An 18,963-nucleotide genomic window follows, 5' to 3' on the forward strand; every position below is an offset into this window, starting at 1 on the left:
TGTCTTAGCTATCCAATAAACTTTTTATAATGGTGACCCTGAGATCACTCTCCATCAATTGCCTCTGAAGAAAGTTGGTTGGCCCCCATCGTTTTTTCTTCTCTGCACCGTCTCTCTCACAGACGTGATGGTGCTAGTCTCAGCCTCTTCTATAAGTGCTATCATGGCATGTTTATTGTTTTTTTTTTGTTTTTGTTTTTTAGAATTGTCTTATTTAATCCTTTTCTTCCTTTGTTCCAGCTCGTTTGACTCATTAGCCTAGTGGTCTTAATCAATTCGCTGTTCAGGTACCTCATTATAATATATCATCATACTTCGGTAACTTCTTTCCAAGAATTGCAAACTTGTGGAACTCTCTTCCCGCTGACTGTTTTCCTCCTACGGATAACATTTTTTTTTTTTTTTTCAAGAATAATGTTAATAAGCGTCTCTTGTCTTTGCCTTAATCATCTTGTGTTCTTTTTAGCACCTTACATCAAATGGCTTTATATCTTGTCTGGAGCAACTTCCATAAAAAGTATCTTTATGCTTCACTTAAAAAGTATTTTTTTTAAATGGCAAAAACTTATGATAAATTTCTGTCAAATCCCTCGGTTCTCCTTTTTATTTGATGCGGTTTAACTCCATTCTCTACCTTGTCGTGCGACAGAAGATGACTTGCATGAGTAGAATCACCTGCCAAAGAAAGAGGGGGGAGTATAATTAAAAAAAATATTGTAAATACTGTTAATCTGCAATAATATCCTTTATAAATTATTACCAGGGCTACCCGGTGTTGCCCGGAGCAAAAGTGTTTAATATTTCTATTAAAACTTCTCTCTCTCTACCCTTCTCTCTTTCATCTCCTATTTTACTACTCTCTCTCCTCCAACCCTCTTTCTCCTTCTTCCCCAGCCCATTCCTCTCTAGCTAGACGTACACTCAAACAATTCTCTTTTATATAACAGATGTCTCTAGGAATGAGTTAGCATTTTCTTTGCAAATTAATAAATGATAACATTGAAAAATCAATCTTCCTTGAAGAAACCTGGCCCAATTGACTACTAGAGAATGAATAACATTTTCTAAATTTTTAGATATTCTTCATCCATGACAATGCCGATCAAGAAAATACCAACTTTATTAGTATATTTTTTTTTTATCGTTTTTTAGTTTCAGCTGGGCATACAAACATTCACACATACAGCTGTCTTTATAGATTATCAGTAGCAATTTATTATTTCTTACTCAGAGTTCACACAAGTCACTACCAATGATTGCTCACTAGTAAAAACAGGTCATGTTTTTTTGTTTTTTTTTAAATGTGAGGGATAACGTCTCTACTCCTACTTTTCCACACTTCTTCCAATTAATATTAGAAATTTTCATTCTCGTAACAGCCGTTTACTACTTCATTCTCACTGATAATGTTTTTTTGACATTCTTTGGAATTTGAGTGACGCATCCTCGTATTCTTCAAGCACCTTTAGTGCAGCTATGGTGGACGATGTTTACACTCATAAGTCTTTTCATGCTTTTTAACATTTAGTGGCCATTTTATATGGTACTAACAAATGATGGCGCTAAAAGTGTCCGTTCAGTTCTCTTGGAGTCATATAATGTTCTTCCTATGTCTAAAAATTATTATTAATATTTCTATATCTATAAATTATTATTATTACTATTTGTATATCTATAAATTATTATTATTAATATTTCTCTGTCCATAAATTATTATTAATAATATTTCTATGCCTATGAATTATTATTAATATTTCTATATCTATAAATTATTATTATTAATATTTCTATATCTATAAATTATCATTATTAATATTTCTATATCTATAAATTATCATTATTAATATTTCTATATCTATAAATTATTATTATTAATATTTCTATATCTATAAATAATTATTATTAATATTTCTCTGTCCATAAATTATTATTAATAATATTTCTATGCCTATGAATTATTATTAATATTTCTATATCTATAAATTATTATTATTAATATTTCTATATCTATAAATTATTATTAATAATATTTCTATATCTATAAATTATTAATTATTAATATTTCTATATCTATAAATTATTATTAATATTTCTATGGCTATATATTATTATTAATATTTCTATATCCTATAAATTATTGTTATTAATATTTCTATATCTACAAATATAGATTATACTAATATTTCTATGTTTATAAATTATTATTACTAATATTTCTATATCTATAAATTGTTATTAATATTTCTATGTCTATAAATTAAGATTTCTATATCTATGAATTATTAATATTTCTATGTCTATAAATTATTATTATTAATATTTCTGTCTATAAATTATTACTAATATTTATATATCTATGAATTATTATTATTAATAATTCTATATCTATGAATTATTATTAATAATTCTATATCTATGAATTATTATTAATAATTCTATATCTATGAATTATTATTAATAATCTATATCTATGAATTATTATTAATAATTCTATATCTATGAATTATTATTAATAATTCTATATCTATGAATTATTATTAATAATTCTATATCTATAAATTATTATTAATAATTCTATATCTATAAATTATTATTATTAATAATTCTATATCTATAAATTATTATTATTAATAATTCTATATCTATAAATTATTATTATTAATAATTCTATATCTATAAATTATTATTATTAATAATTCTATATCTATAAATTATTATTATTAATAATTCTATATCTATAAATTATTATTAATAATTCTATATCTATAAATTATTATTAATAATTCTATATCTATAAATTATTATTAATAATTCTATATCTATAAATTATTATTAATAATTCTATATCTATAAATTATTATTATTAATAATTCTATATCTATAAATTATTATTATTAATAATTCTATATCTATAAATTATTATTAATATTTCTAGATCTATAAATTATTATTATTAATAATTCTATATCTATAAATTATTATTATTAATAATTCTATATCTATAAATTATTATTATTAATAATTCTAGATCTATAAATTATTATTATTAATATTTCTAGATCTATAAATTATTATTATTAATATTTCTAGATCTATAAATTATTAATAATACCCAGGATTGAACCTTCAATCTCCACAATTCCAGATTCGGATTCTTTATAAATCTCTAAATATTTAACTATAAAGTTATTTTTCTCTATTACCATTTTTCCGATTCTGATTAATCGTCCCAGCACTAGTTGTTATATTCTTTTCGGGCAAGTTTACTGCATTCACTTATGTGGTTTACCGTTTCGTCTCTTTTGCCTTAGTTTACCTTTGGTGTTTTCTTGGGTTTTGTTGATCTTAACTTTGATAGTTATTTCTAATCGAGATTTCGTTTCTGTTTAAATGCCCTTTTTGTAGCAATGTCCAGGTGTTTTTGTGAGTCTCATTGTTTAATATTATTATGAATCGTCCACGTAGTTGTTTCTCTTCCCACTTTTCTTTTCCCATCTTGTCTCTTGCATCTCTGTTCTCAGTATAATTCACTTTTAAGTATTTCTTGCTGCAAATTCTGTTGGATGTATGTTATTCTTTTTTGTGTGAGTAACACAAGTTCTATACTAACTAGTCCTTTTCTTATGTCTTTCCTTTTCATGTAGAGTCGGTCACCATCATCTTTTGGGTATAATGCATTGTGCATGGTCATAGGTTCCCTGGTTTTCTGATCGAGATGTATCAGTTCTTTTTGGGGTCAGTTTATGAACCGCCCAGGATATTTTACTAGTGATACTGCCCAGTGCCCAGGTGTTTATACCTTTTATCAAGTTCCTACCATATAATTTAGTTTATAGGAGTTTTCCTGTTCTCTTCAGGTATTTTTTCCAACCTTCTGTTTCAGTTTTGTTGATTTGATGGCATCTGCTTCCAGAACTTTAAAGTATTTGTAGATATCATGTTTACCTAGTGTTCTCCTCTACCCTTCGATGCCTCAGGTTTTCCTCTTTTCATCTCTAATAGTGTGCATTTTTCCATTCTGAATTCCATTTGTATGTCCTAACTGAAGATTCTGGCTGTGTTTAGCAACATTTCCAGTTCCTTTTTGCTTTTGGAAAAATAATTTCAAATTGTCCATGTACATGATATGTTTTATTCTTTTTTTCTGTATTAGTAAACTTGTATCCGGCCTGACATTTCCATAGTATGTTGTTCAGTGGCATCATGGCTATGATGAACAGTAGTGGTGATAAAGAATCTTCTTAGGAGATGTCTCTATGTATTCTTATTTCAGTTAGTTGTTGTCTTCCAGCTGTCAATCCCAACCTCCATGCTTCAATTGCTGTTTTAATCAAATTGATGATTTTATCTGATAAATTCTACATATTCAAGCATTCAATTATCCATACTTAAGAAATCCTGTCAAACTTTTTTGTAGTCTATCCATGCCATGGCTGTTATTTGTTCTGGTTTTTACCTCTTTCAGAATCTTTTGATTTATATACAATAATAGGTCATAAGCCCCTCTTTGTGGCAGCCTTTCTCTTCCTCAGAAAATAATCCATGCTTATTAAGGGAGTGATAAATTTTTTTTTTTTGTTTTTGTTTTTTTTTAGTTATGCTGTTAGCATTTTCCATATGGTTGGTAAACAGGTTATTGGTCTTTAGTTAATAAGGATCATTCCCTCTTGGGTGCCTTCTCGTATCTATGCGGTTCTCCCCTTTTCACATCATCCATTCGTTTTGTGGATACATCTTCTCAGCTTTTGAAATAATCTTTCAAATAGGATCATGAATTTTTTTAACCAGTATGCATGTATTCCATTGTAACTTAGTGCTTTCCAGTTTGCCATTTTTCTTAGGGCTGTCGTGGGCATTTCCATTTCCACTATTATTATTATTATTGTTGTTGTTGTTGCTACTACTACTACTACTACTACTACTACAACACACTAGGATTTCTCACACAGGACATCATTAGCGATTACCCACTGACAACAACTGGTGGTGTTCCATGGAGTCTGGGTGACAATTCTCCTCAGATTTCCAGCATTCTTCACCTCTTTGCAAGTGAATTTGCATCATTGACTTCTTGCTGGCAATAGCCATTGGTCTTCACTGAAATTTGTATGACAATAAGCCTTCCCAAAGTCTCATTAGAGGTCTTCTTAGTGCTCTCTTCTTGGTCTTTCCATCCTCCTCGATCCTTCTTGACTATTTAGTGTGGTGCCAGTCAATGCTGACACTACTATTTATTTATTTATTTAGAAGGAGGGTAATTAGCATAGAATTCTGCAGTTTCAGTTTTCTTTGTTCCATATGGTATTCCTCTATTTTTTAGTTTTACTTCTCTTGCAGTTTCTAATTGTCAGTTAGAATTTGTTGCTCTTGCGGATTGGTCTTCACATTTGAGGGTTTTCCTTAAGATTTCAGCCGTGTTCATTATTGCTATCCATGGTATCTTCTCAGCTTCACTCCTCCTATTCCAATTTTTCTCATTCTTTTTCAAAGTTTTTCACGATTGTCCCTAGTGCTCGTACGATCATTTATTTATGTATTTATTTATTTATTTTTCAACTGCAAGTGAAAAGCTTTATTTAATAGAACCTAAGTGACAGCATATCGTCTTAACACTATACATTCCCCTTTGCATGAATTCATGGTATAAGCCTCCCTTTTGGATTGAGCATTTTTGTTAAATTATATCGTTTGCTACTTTGTGTAATGCAAAACTATTTGCTTGTAAATAAATAAATAGTGCACTTTAAAAGTGTCTATCAATGTTTATATGAAGTATGATTTACAAGTACCAACCCTATGACTTAACAGGTAGACCTGCCAACTATAAACTAGATAGTTGCAGGTTGTTTCCTGGTTTGGGTTGTATGTTAGATTAGCTGCACTGAAGAGCTATGATACAGTAGAACAGTCTGTTTATTGACGACTACACACGCGCTTGCGCGTGTGTGTTTGGAGCATTGAGTATGGATAGATTTAAAGTTTTAAAGGCTCTAACAATGCAATATAAGGTTATGGCCACTGCAAATTGAAAGAATGTCTGAAGGAAAAATAAACTGATAACAGAAATAAAGAGACAATATGTAATGTAGTGCAATCATTTTTTTTGTTGTTGCTACTTTCTACTTACTGCTTTTATCTTCGATTAATGGTTTGGCATATGTCAATGTTTTTCTGTTTTTTTTTTGTTTTTGTTTTTTAATTATTTCGAAGTTAATTATCTCTTTTCAGAGTAAGTGCATATTGAATCCAAGTGGGTGCCGTGTGTTAGCCAGAAGTAGTTATGTGACTACAGTGATTAATGTATAGTCTAGCAGAGGAAATCAGGAGTGATGAGATCCTTTGTTTCTTTCTTTCTTTTTTTCTTTTTTTTTTTTTTTCGTATATTTTTTTTATTCCATCCATAGCTTTGGTATGCAGATCAGTTATTCTTATTTAGATTTAAATTTTATTTTATTTAAATTTCTTTCTCGAAAGAGATTGCCCCTATGTGTAATTCTAGTTTTCACAGAGATACTGATTTGAAAAATGTGACGTCGTTTGTCATCAATTTCTGCCCCTTGCCTTAACTTTACATTACTTATCTTTGAACGATTCTGTTTTGCAGATCTTGGTTATTATTATGCACTCGGTGTGACCCTTGTTAAAATTTACACTAAATAATTTAATCGCTATTGACGTATGGTCTCTAATATGTAACAATGATAAGAGGTTCATGAATTGTCTTGGATATAGTAAAGCAAGCGTGTAAAGAGATAAGGTAAATGATGTGGAGGAGTCTCATATTAAATTAATTATATTAGGAATGTAGAGTTGATTAATTATAATACTGAGTTTTCATGAGACCAAGAAAATCTTGAAATTACAATAGCAATGTGTGAATCAGCCATAAGAATTGAGAAAGAAATTGTACAGAAAACTGTAAGACGAAGAAAGGTAAAGCCTGAGGACACAGACGTTGTTGTGTAAATGTTTACGGCTGCAAATAAATATTTTCATGTTTTCAATAAAAGCTCCGTGGGCCAAATTAAAGGCTTTGGCGAGCCGGATCTGACCCACTGGCTGTAGTTTGGGGGCCCCTGGTTTAAAGAACGCCGTAGTCATGGTAGAAAACTGATGTCTGTCTTTATCTCCTATAAAACGCGGGTGAAATCGAACAACCACTTTCATTTTTGGAATGATTAAAAAAGAGAAAGCAACAGATATTATGCTTAAATCTTTCTGGAAATCTTGTTTGGCGAATAGTAGCAACTATAATTGGCTTTCCTTGAAGGTGATGCCAAAATTGGTGGGTGAGACCCGAAGTGTTGAGTAAAAGGGAGTGTTGAATGTGAGGCTATTTTGAACGACGATAACATCTTGGAGTACTTCCAAGAATGACACTAACATTTAACACAAATTAGGTATAAATGTTATAGGATAGTGAAGGAAGTAAATGGAGAATATATATATATATATATATATATATATATATATATATATATATATATATATATATATAAAATAAAAATTACAATTAAATTTACCAAAATGATCCAAGATGGTAAAATTAAAGTAAATTATAAATATTAAAGATTTAATATTTATAAAATTATCTCAGCCAGATGTAAAAGCTCGATAAAACCAAATAGGAAATAGAGCTTATAATATGAGCAAACAGTTAATAAAATATGTTAAAAAACACTTTAAAATGAGTTAAAAACATATTTAATCTGAAAAAGAAACACTAGATAAATGGATAGTCCTTAATCCGCAGAGTTTTGAAGAAATACTTTCCTTCTCATCAGAGGGTAGGAATTAGAAAAATGCGGGATTGGATTTTGCATGCAGAAGTATTTTATGAAACAAGTAAGTCAAAGATCTTACTTGAAAACAAAAAGAAAAAAATTCAAGCAGAGGGAATATAGTGAAGAAAAAGGTGATTATACATGAATGGATAGTTTGGTGGAAAATAAAAAATTCAGTGATGGTAAAATCCAAATGTAAAACTTCAAGAAAATAAAAAAAAAAAAAAAAAGTAAAATCCAAATGTAAAACTTCAAGAAAGTTAAAAGAATTTCCATTTATTTATATATGTATATATAGGCATGCATACAAAATAGAAATAATTGAAACATGAAAAGGGTCACCAGTTAGCAAGTGCCAACTAAAACATAAGCAGTTTTGTAAATGGAAAAAAATCGAAGAAAAAAAAATTCGTTTAAAAACCTTTTTATATCTACACTTTTATAAGCATATAACTGCCATTTCAAGCAGTGAGTGTTCATTTGTGGAAATTCATCTTTGGTAAAGAAAGTGTAGTTAGTAGTCGCAAGACTTAGAAATGTGTACGTTGATATGTTCATAGTGTGAATATGCATATGTAAATGATATACGTATGTAAGCATGTAGCACTGTATGTGTGTTGATTTACCGGATGGATGGATGGATCTTGGCTTGAAAATACTTTGAGTTAACATGTTCCTATGAAAACTTACTTGCTTTTGGATTGAGAAAAATAATGAATCCAAATCAAGTGGGTGAAAGGGTAGTAATTAGAGTCATTTGTTTTTTAGTGTTCTGCTAAATCACTCAGCAATTTACCTTCCACAAAGCTATCATGTTTTTTTTTTTTTCTTGATTTTGTCTTCATATCGGCTTGAGGAAAATACAACTTCCTATTTAATCAGATAAGCATTTTATATTTACTATTTTACCGGATGTTCTACGTAAATCCACTTGCACATAAACTATTTTACAGATTCTTATTTGGATGTTACAACGTGAACATCCGGTTCTCTGTACGTCATTACAATCTGTCACTAAATTTCTTTAATTTATATTTTGTGAATCAGCCATAAGAATTGAGAAAGAAATTGTACAGAGTTTCATTTTTATTTTATTTTGTTTGTTTTTTGGAGATATACACGAAAAGAAAACAAAATATTCCAGTTTAAAAAAAAAATTCTTTTTTAGATTTAAAATTTTCCCAGAAAAAGTCTGAAAAGTTATCCTTCCAATAATTTTTGGATCATTTTTTTTCTCATTGTCATTTTATGGGCATATTTTTTACAAGAGCCAACAAGAGAAAAATAAATGTACAACAAATAAATATTTACAAAGGTAAGATAAGTTACTCTTCTAACTACCCGGATACGTTCTTTTGTGCTTTTACTTATTTTAAAGCGTTTGTTTACTTTGAAATAAAATAGTGAGTCTGAGTTACTATGAAAAATAGTTACTTCGTTGCAACAATTTGGACCTCGATAATCACTCAAAGATTGAAAGTTAACCAAATTACTACTGGAACATTACGTTTTCGCATAATTGGTGATTATTAGATGGATTTACTTTCCCAAGGTCCCAGTACTATCCACACAATTCCAGTGGAGGTCTCCCTCCCTTGTCTTTCCATTTTCCTTGACCCTTCATAATCATTTGTGTGGTATCAACCTACGTTGGTACCATCAGTTTGTGTGTCTGTTTGTTTTTCTTTGAGAGGCGAGGCATAGTTTATGGGATTCCTGCAGTTTTAGTTCCCTTTGGTTTGCGTGGTGTTTTTTTTTTTTTAATTTTTTTTTTTTTTTTTTTTTTGCGCCTTCTATGTGGTTAGTTAGCATTCATGGCTTATGTGATTTCGTTTCTACATTGGAGGATTTTCATGAGAATATATATATATATATATATATATATATATATATATATATATATATATATATATATATATATATATATATATCATTGTTATATTTTTAGTGCAATCAATTATGTAGGATATGTATATATGCTCATCTGTTTTATTAAATATTAATGATTAAAATGTGTTTATTTTTTTTTTATTTTTACAGTAAAAAGATCTTCCGCAGAACATTCAAAGATGTCTTCCTGCTTTTTTTCCTGCGTCATTTCACCCATATTTCCGTTCGTTGTTACCGAGGGAAAGGCTCGTCATGATCTTGTCAAACTGATGATCGGTGGGACTTTCGTTCGTTAATGGCGAATGGACATGCAGCAAACGAAACTCGATGAGCGACAGACAACGGTTATCCCGTTTGGAAAAAAAAAAAAAGAAATAATAAAGAAATTCCATTTGAAAAAAAAAATTCGTTTGAAGAAGTTCGATGACAACAATACAAAGAGAGAAAACTATAAAGAAAAAATCTTGTCAGAAAAAAGAAAGGAAAAAACTGGTGCATATATACAGGGTGGGTTGATTAAGTTGTGGCTCTATAAAAGACGACATGATTCCATTTCCGTTTGACGGAAACCAGTTTTCTTTTTTTGTTGTTGCAAACTATCTACTAGTTGTCCAGTTGTGTACAAATTCCAAGAGCGATAGGAGCCTTCTATCATGTCTGAAAGTGACACAATGTTCAACAAGCGGGGTCGAAGATGTGTTGCTGTACAACTCATGCCCTCTACTGATCCAAGTTATGACAACAGGACCATTGCCAGCACCCTCAAAATGCAAATCCGGACAGTTCAACACTTGAGGACATAGCTCAACAAAGTTTCTGGCCACAGTCATGGTTTTTGGTGTGGTTTCAAGTGAGGGCCACATCATGCCGCTTCACATCTTTAAAGTTAGCTTGAAAGTCAACACCAAAGTGTATTTGGATGTGCTAAAGAGTGTGGTGATCCCTTGGTGCAGTCAGGCTTGGCTTCAGAAGGCGTGTTACGACTTTGTACCCTTCTCTCACTGCCCCCTTCTCCCCGACCTGAATCCGCTGGCTACTTCATTCAGTCATATGTTGAGAACATCACCAACATGATCTTCCACAACACAAAAGCCAACCTGATCACCGTCATCCACCAAGTATTTATCGAGGTCCTGGTAGAGCTTGTGGAAACAGCATGCTCCCAGTTCCAGACCGATGATTGAGGTTGAAGCTGGCTACATTGAATAGTTACCTGAATTGATTTTTTCAATAAAAGTTTTAAAATAAAGTTGTAGCATTGTTTTCTTTAGGATGACAAATTTATCTTCCACCCTGTAGTATTGGGTACAAGCAAAAAGTGCATTCTAAGTAACTTTGATATCATGCAAAAATAAATATCCTCATCAAAGGCAGGAAAAATTATCAAGTAGAATTTTAATTAAAGATAAAAACTATTTTTATCATGTTGCTAATCCGACATTCATTATTACTTGGTTAAATGACAGATTGACTTATCTCCCCTTGCTTAACAGGATTTGCGTTCTGATCAATGGCAGATTGGCAAAATACAGTACAACTAATTTTAATTTAAATTAAAATTCTACTCTACATTTTTTTAAAAATTGGGTGTAGATTCTTATTTTGCCCAATAGGTAAGTATATAAAAGAGTTTTCCTGGTTATTTATTTTGAACTGCAAATTTTGTTTGTGCCCAATACGACATGAGCACCAAAAAAGTTTCTCTTTGAAAAAATAAATTAAAAAATGGAGAGAGAGAAAAAGCAAAAAATTCATTAGCCCAAAAAAAAAAAAAAAAAAAAATATGATAGAAAGGTAGAAAGAATTTTGTTTGAAAAAGAAGAGAAAGAAATTTAAAGAAAATAATTCGTTTAGGATGAATGAAAGAAAAGCAGAAAGTTCATTTTTAGATAGAAAGAATTCCGTTTGAAAAGATAAAAAATGATGAGTGGAATAGCCAGGATTTAGTAAAAGGAACCCCTCGACAGGTATTTATTGACATTTAACTTTAAAAACGACTATGTTATAGTCAGCTGGGAAGCAGCTGCACAATATTGTGTTTGACAGATGGAAAGTTTATGGAAAGAAACTGTTCATGTAAGTTCCATTTGATTTTGGGTGCGCAGATAAAAAAAAATGTTATTTACAATTTGAGATTTGAGCTCAGTTAACATTTTAACTTTCCAGCAACATAAAATCTACAACAATGCATGGCGCCCCTTTTGTAACGATTGACACTCCTTTTCGGCACAGCCCCAAATTGTTAAGTTTTGAGACATTGTGTTGAACAAAGATGGCAGCGTAGTTCAGATCAAGATGGCGACCAAGAATCAAATGCGGTCCGTGGCGTAGTTAACCTCTTAAGTTCTGAGATATTATGTTGAACAAAGATGGTGGCGTAGTTCATATCAGTAACCAAGATGGCGGTGAAGAATTAAATGCGGTCCGTGACGTAGCAAACGGCGAACTGATTGAATCCAAAATTCGACAATTTTTATAATAATTTTGCGACGTTTTCATTGGTTGTTTAGCACAGCCGTTGGTTATAAAAATGATTGGCAAATCCATTCGTCTCATACCCCCATTACAAGTCAAAAACTTTTTATACAAATGAAAGGTATTTCCATTAATCTTCAATGTCGTATGTTGTCATCTACTCCTATAATCGGATGAACCTTCTATCACAGCCAAACTTTATTATGATGAAGACGGATGCCTGTTCCTAGTTATTATTATAAAGTAATTTTAACATTTGGAGTCATTTTCCAAGTTCCATCAAAATAGTCCGAGATGAATAACTAATTTTTTTTTTCCTCCTCAATGTAAGCGTTGTTTGAATTGAAATATATAAGTTTAAGAAGCCAATACAATACTATTTTTTTAAATTAACATTTACTTGTTTAAAATCAACTAAGTTTCAACAGTATATGCCGTCTTCAGGCATAGAATCAGTTTACTTTTATTTTTCCTTCCTCGTGACATGGTGTCACTCAATTATGCCTACATACAGTCTCGAAAGACAGTGGATACCCTCTGTAAGTGTAGCTGCATGTGTAATTGTGAGGCAAGGGTTATACAATCTCTAACCACACCTCTCCTGAATCAGCACTACTTGAGTCCAGTGGCAAGAAGTGCTATGAACTGGAAACAATCTCGAGATAAGAGGAGAGCACACACAGCAGTTAGAATTTCCAAATGGTCACCCATTTTAGTATTGACCAAGCTCAAGGTTGCTTATCTTCAGTGATCTGATGAGAAACGTGTGTCAAGGTGATTATGATGTATATATTATGGTGTCACTAGAAAATGTTTATTATATATGGTTTCTTATACTTACATATTTTAATTTAAAGACAATTGTTGTTATTTTTTTAAATGAAATCTTGTCAATGATTGTATTTTTTTTTATAAGTTTTCTAATAAAATTTGAATAAAATCTTTGATTGCATATTTATTTCTTGCTTTACAAGTTTGCCCAACTTACTGAATAATGCCACTTTAACTTATAAACCACTTTAACTTATAAGATCTGTTATACTACTTATTAAATATTCAAGCTCCTTCTCCAAGGGACCATGGACTAACGACATCGATGCGTGGACTGCAAATAACTTTGCTACAACTCTGACAATCTTCTACAACCGACAAAGGTGAAGACAGCTAGTATTGCATTGGTTAACATTGCAGATGATATGTTTGGCCAAAGGAAGGGAGATAAGGCACAAACAACTAACAATTTTCTTTGAAGTATCTCATTGAATTGGGAATTATGTTGGAACCAACCTGTTTGAGATAAGCCTTTATAAATTTCTGGGTGGTCAAATGGTGACCACTAACATAGACCAGAATCAGTTGTGGGTGAAAAGATTTCAGAAAATAGGAAGGAGAGACATTCATAGCCAGCATAGAGTGAGAACTGGATGCTTGAGGTGATCAGTTGCTTTTTGATAGTCCACGGGAACAGACGGTTTGTGTCAGATTTGACTGGTGTTTTTTTTTTTTTTTTTTTTTTTTTCAGGTGGCCAGGATAGAAATTCATTTTGCAAGTCTGTCGTTTAACTTTAGAGATTACAAGAGGTACTCGTTTTCTAAAGAAATGAACATCTATTATCTTTACTTACATATAAAAGGCACTTTGTGTATGAGTTCAGTATGGACTCTGAGACGCCTGGGCTGTTCTTGTCTGGGAGTGTTCTTAGATAGGTTTTGTATCGAAATGTCTAAGTACCAAAAAATCATTAATCGAAAAAAATCTGATTAAAGAAGGAACTGTCCGATTTTGACAAAAGTTAGCACACTTATGCAATTATCACAAGTACATTGAGATGTTCTATCACCTAACAAGCAGAAAGGCATATAGAATCAGCAGTAGATTCTTTGATATGGTAGGAGTGCATTCGAAATGAATGTTTCTGTTTAGAGTTCAACTGAACCATGATACTTGACTGTTGCATTTTAAACTTTAATTAAAACCATTATATAAAAATAATTTTATAAAATCATCAGTAGGTTCTCTACAGTGCAATGCAGACTACGATGTATTATTTTTCACTCCAGGGAAATGTGTGAAGATTCCTCCTGGTGTACTGTAGTGGGTCCCCAACTAGAGTAGGTGATCAATCAATTTGCTTTAAAAATGAGTAATTTTACAGATTTCGATGACAATAAAGTTATAGTGTGGAGTATTTGCTGATTGTCCTTCAATCCCAGGCAACGTCGGGTTCTCTGCTAGTTTGTACATAAATAGGACAAGTGATTTTTGTTTGGAGGCAGAATTCCTTTGTTGCAGCACTGACTTGACTGAACAACAGTTTTGGATGAGCAACATGAGTGGGACGATCACAGTCTGTGCAATGAATGCACAAGTGCATGTTTATGCATCCATCATGACAATAACTCTGCAGGTGACTTTTGGTACTATTAGAGTTGAACACAGAGAAATTATGAGAATGTTACAATAAATGTGTAAAGTGTCTTAAATTCAAACTAAGGTCTGCTCATCTAAGAAGAAAATTAAATCTAGACTAGTCTAGGAAGATGTGTGTAGAACAGGAGACTTTGTTGGTTTGGTCATATTGAAAGAATAAATGAAGGTTAGTAGATGTAGACTAGTTGAGATAGCAGAGGAATATCAAGGAATAAATGAAAGGAAGCGAGAGTGGGATATATGAAGAGTTAGGCAGTGACAGGTTAGTTTGAAAGTCAATTTCAACACATGCCGGCATGTAAAGCGGATGTTAAACCAAGTATGATGCTGATGATTGATAAAACTGGATATCACAAAACTTGTAGAACGCAGAATATGAATAAAATGTCTCATTTCTATAAATGGTGACCCTGACGTGATTCCCAAAGGAGTTGAAGTAGTAGTTCTTAATGAGACGGATGGAATCAATGTGCCCTGCCAGCTGATTGGTGAGCGTCTAACTAAATCGTCTAGCAGGGACAATTCTCTGCAGGAAAAAATAATTTTTTGTGTATGACTACTACAAGTTAACTGCAATTTGAGATCTTGTCAACACAACAAAAAAAAATCACAAAATGAAGTGTACATTTGCAAGTTAACCACCCATGTGCTGATATACAAATTATGTGAGCGCCAAGAAATGAAGAGATTCTAGAACTCTCTGCAAAGTCATCTATAAAAAGCAGGCAACTTCATAGAACAAGTAGATTGACATAAACAGCCTACAAGGCACCATCTTTCCACATCAAAGTAAACTAATATTTCTTTTGCCAACAGTTTCGCCCACCTGGGTCCTCAAAACTAGTGTTGAGACGATTAATTGGAATCAGGAATCAAAAAAATTGGAACTCTTTGGGGTATCAAAATCGATATCAGATTTAAAAAAAATTGTTCCTAATTTCTAATTCCAAAAATAATTCTTATTATTGTCTTTTTTTCAAAACTTGATTACCATTGCATAAAATGATAATTATTGATTTTAAATTACTAGTAAAACTAAAATCTATAGACCCCCCCCTTCCCTCACAAGTGTAGTTTTACACTGGCAAAAAATATGAATATGGGTTATTTTACGGTTATACAAAAATTCGTAATAAAAAGATAACAACACCTCTATAGCTACATATTTATAGATTTAAAAAGAATCAGAAAAAAGAATTTAGAATAAAATCGGTAATTGTATTGGAATTATCCTGTCACAACTCAAAACTGAATCCAGTTGCAAAACTGCTATTTCATGTAGCACACTGAAAGCTGGAGAGAAAAAACGTTATGTAATGTGTAGCTTTACAGTTCTGTTAAAGAATAAACCATTAAAGAGCATGACGTCAATGAGTATGTAGCTTTCATATATGTTACATTATTACAGAAAAGAGAAAAACTACATCAGCAGTACATTATCCATTGGAAAATACTTACAATGTGTCAACGAGTGACTGAACGGTTTTTTGGTCCAAGGATGATGGTTCATGTGATGTGCAATATTACAGGACTAATAAAATCAGGATGCAAATAATCGTCGGGGGGGGGGGAATTCAAATGATACAAAACTGATTAAGTCAGTTGGGAATCAAGAAGTCATTAATGAAAACATTTGAAATCTTGTGTTTCATAACGTTTACAAGATGACTTATAACATTTTTATGCATTTTTTTTCTTATGAAAGAAATGACTTGGCTTAAAACTAATGATGGGACTATTCCAATATTTTTCCCGATGCCGATACAATTATCAATTCCATTCTAAATCTCTTATTCCAATACAATTACAGATTCTGATACTTTTTTAAAATTTCTAAATAAATAGAGGGTTTTTTTTTCTCAAGTTTCATAAAAAAAAAACTATGTAAAAAAATTTTTTTTTTTTTTACATGGTAGTCACCACTTATCAAGGCCCGGAGGCCACTTGGGGATAAGGGTTATTCCGTGTACAGTAATCAATGGGATAATATCATAGTAATCGTTAGTAATGGAGATTCTATAAAATGTCTTACTTAAGGGGGCGGTTTATCAGGAACTTGTTTATGTTAGACTTGAAGACATCCAAGTTGTAAAAAGGTGGGAAACAGGCAAATGGCAGTGAGTTCCACAGGCATGCACTTCTACGAAAGAAGCTTTGTTCATGGAATCTACGTTTTGATTTAGGCACAGATAAAGAGTGGGGAAAATTATTGACAGTGGTTTCAGCTAGACGGGTGTTTTTCGTGAAAGATTGGTGAAAGGGGACCAGAGATTGGAGCTCAGACGAGCACCTGCCATGGAAGTAACGATAAAACAAAGACAGGCTCGCAACGTCTCTTCTGTGGGAGAGAGGTTGCAGGGAAGAGAAAAGGGCATCCCCCACTAAGCTACAAAGTCTGTTTTGTACTCTATCAACACAGGATAGGCTGTTTTTAGCAGCTCCTGCCCAGATGTTGCAGCAGTACTTGGCTTTTATATAGATAGAGAATTGCATCAGCAGTGAGATATCTTCTGGAGTGGTAGAAAGATCGCACCATTTTTCCAGTGACCTTGGTAACGGATTTGATGTACGTGTTCCATTTCAGATCAAGAGTAAAGGTCAATCCCAGAAGCTTGTAAAAATATGAAGCCTCCCCAAGAAGAGAGCCATCCACTTCAATTGATGCCAGATGGGAATCAGAGCGTTTATGTTGTAAAGATAGGAGCTTGGTTTTATATGCATTAAAAGTAACCAGCCACCTCTTCCCCCACTGTACCACGCGCTCAAGATCAGAGGAGAGAGAATCAGAGAACTTTGTCATTTATGGCCTTTGAAGTGTTGCCATAGATGGTCGTATCATCAGCATAGATGTCGATGAATGATTTAAGTATGTGTTTTGGGAGATCATTGATATAGATCAGAAAGAAAGTTGGGCCTAGGATGGACGCCTGAGGGACTCCAGCATTAATACTGAGGGCCTCTGATTTCTGCCCATCAACCACTACTCTTATGAACCTATCAGAGAGAAATGATTTAATAATTGAGGAAACATTTCCAGTTATACCGTATCTGGAAATATTGTGAAGTAGGCCTTTATGCCATACCTTATCAAAATGTACACATATTTTCGCAAATGCAAAATTACAGTTGACAAAAAGTTTTACTTTGTTGGTGCTAATAATAAAATGATAAATATTGATTTTAAATTAACAGTAAAACTTAAATCAACTGTAATTCTGCATTTGCGAAAGAAACAAAATAATTTAAAATAAAATTAAATGTAAAAATCATTTTTGAAATTGATTTTTTTTTCTTCTAATGTCAATACTGATTCTGATATTTCTTAAAGCTCTGATATTTTTCAGATTTACGATTCTGATTAATCGTCCCAACACTACTTAAAATATTTAATACCTTGTGCACGTAAACAGCATCGACATTGCAACAAACTTCAATGTTTCGAATTATGACTGTCGCCCTGAGAAAAGAATCACAACTTGCAGCAAACAAACAGCTAAAACAACTGCTAATATATGTACACACATATTTCTGTAAATAAACTTAAGCAAAACTATGAACACTTTCCAATAAAATCTCTTCTTTTTTTCTTCTCTTTCACTCAATAAAGTGTTATTTTTACAACTGCTTTTCATTGTTTTTCATTCGGTGTCTGAGTATGTATGCCATTATCAACTATTAATTCCTTGCTAGCTGAGAATCATGCTATATCGGACGATGGGCATCACAGATTTGTGCCGTTGTTCCCACACTACAGTAGATATAATTGAATACAATAACAGCTTAAATGGATAGAATAACTGTGGACATCATATTTAAATATTTCCAAGATGAAGGGTTTAATTGATAAACGTTGGAATTTACTTAACCAATATCTGGAACAAGTTGCGAAAGCATACCATGAACATATCAAGTTTAAATAGCTTTTAAAATAATATTGATTGATTTAATAATTATAGTTTTAAAAATTGATTAGATAGATAGCAGTGCCATAACATTGAGATAGTAAATACACTCGTCGGTCATTTTAATTGATTGGTAGTAGATTTAAAATGGCTGAAATGTTGACTATTGTGACATTTCAAAAGTCAAAAGTAATTTGGAAGCTGTAGGACAAGGGAAGGTACGTTTTTACCCCTTGTGGGAACTATGCGCACTTGAGAGACTGAGTAGAACTCTAATCACTTCTAAAGTGAGTACTGATTTATTGTTGTTCTATATTGTGATGTTACTTTATTCTTTACGTTTGTCAATTCGTAATCAATGTGTATATATGTGCTTGTGAACTATTTGCGTTTATTAAATATTTGTGTTTGTAAGTATTTTTAGTTTCAGTGAATCAATCAATTATGAGACCCTTATACTTACAACAGCAGCATATGTTGG

The 18,963-nt window shown here is 31.9% G+C and overlaps 1 long non-coding RNA gene across 1 annotated transcript in view; it reads left to right on the forward strand.

Moving 5' to 3' along the window:
* The window catches only part of LOC145291543 (uncharacterized), a 41,818-nt gene extending 30,895 nt beyond the window's left edge, over positions 1–10,923 (forward strand). The window contains exon 2 of the long non-coding RNA XR_013869457.1: positions 9,825–10,923. This is a non-coding gene — a long non-coding RNA (uncharacterized LOC145291543). The remainder of the gene's footprint in view (positions 1–9,824) is intronic.
* Positions 10,924–18,963: the final 8,040 nt, after the last annotated feature.

The sequence above is a fragment of the Euprymna scolopes genome, chromosome 2, assembly GCF_053919585.1.
Source record: "Euprymna scolopes isolate OS-2025 chromosome 2, ASM5391958v1, whole genome shotgun sequence".
Taxonomy (NCBI): domain Eukaryota; kingdom Metazoa; phylum Mollusca; class Cephalopoda; order Sepiida; family Sepiolidae; genus Euprymna; species Euprymna scolopes.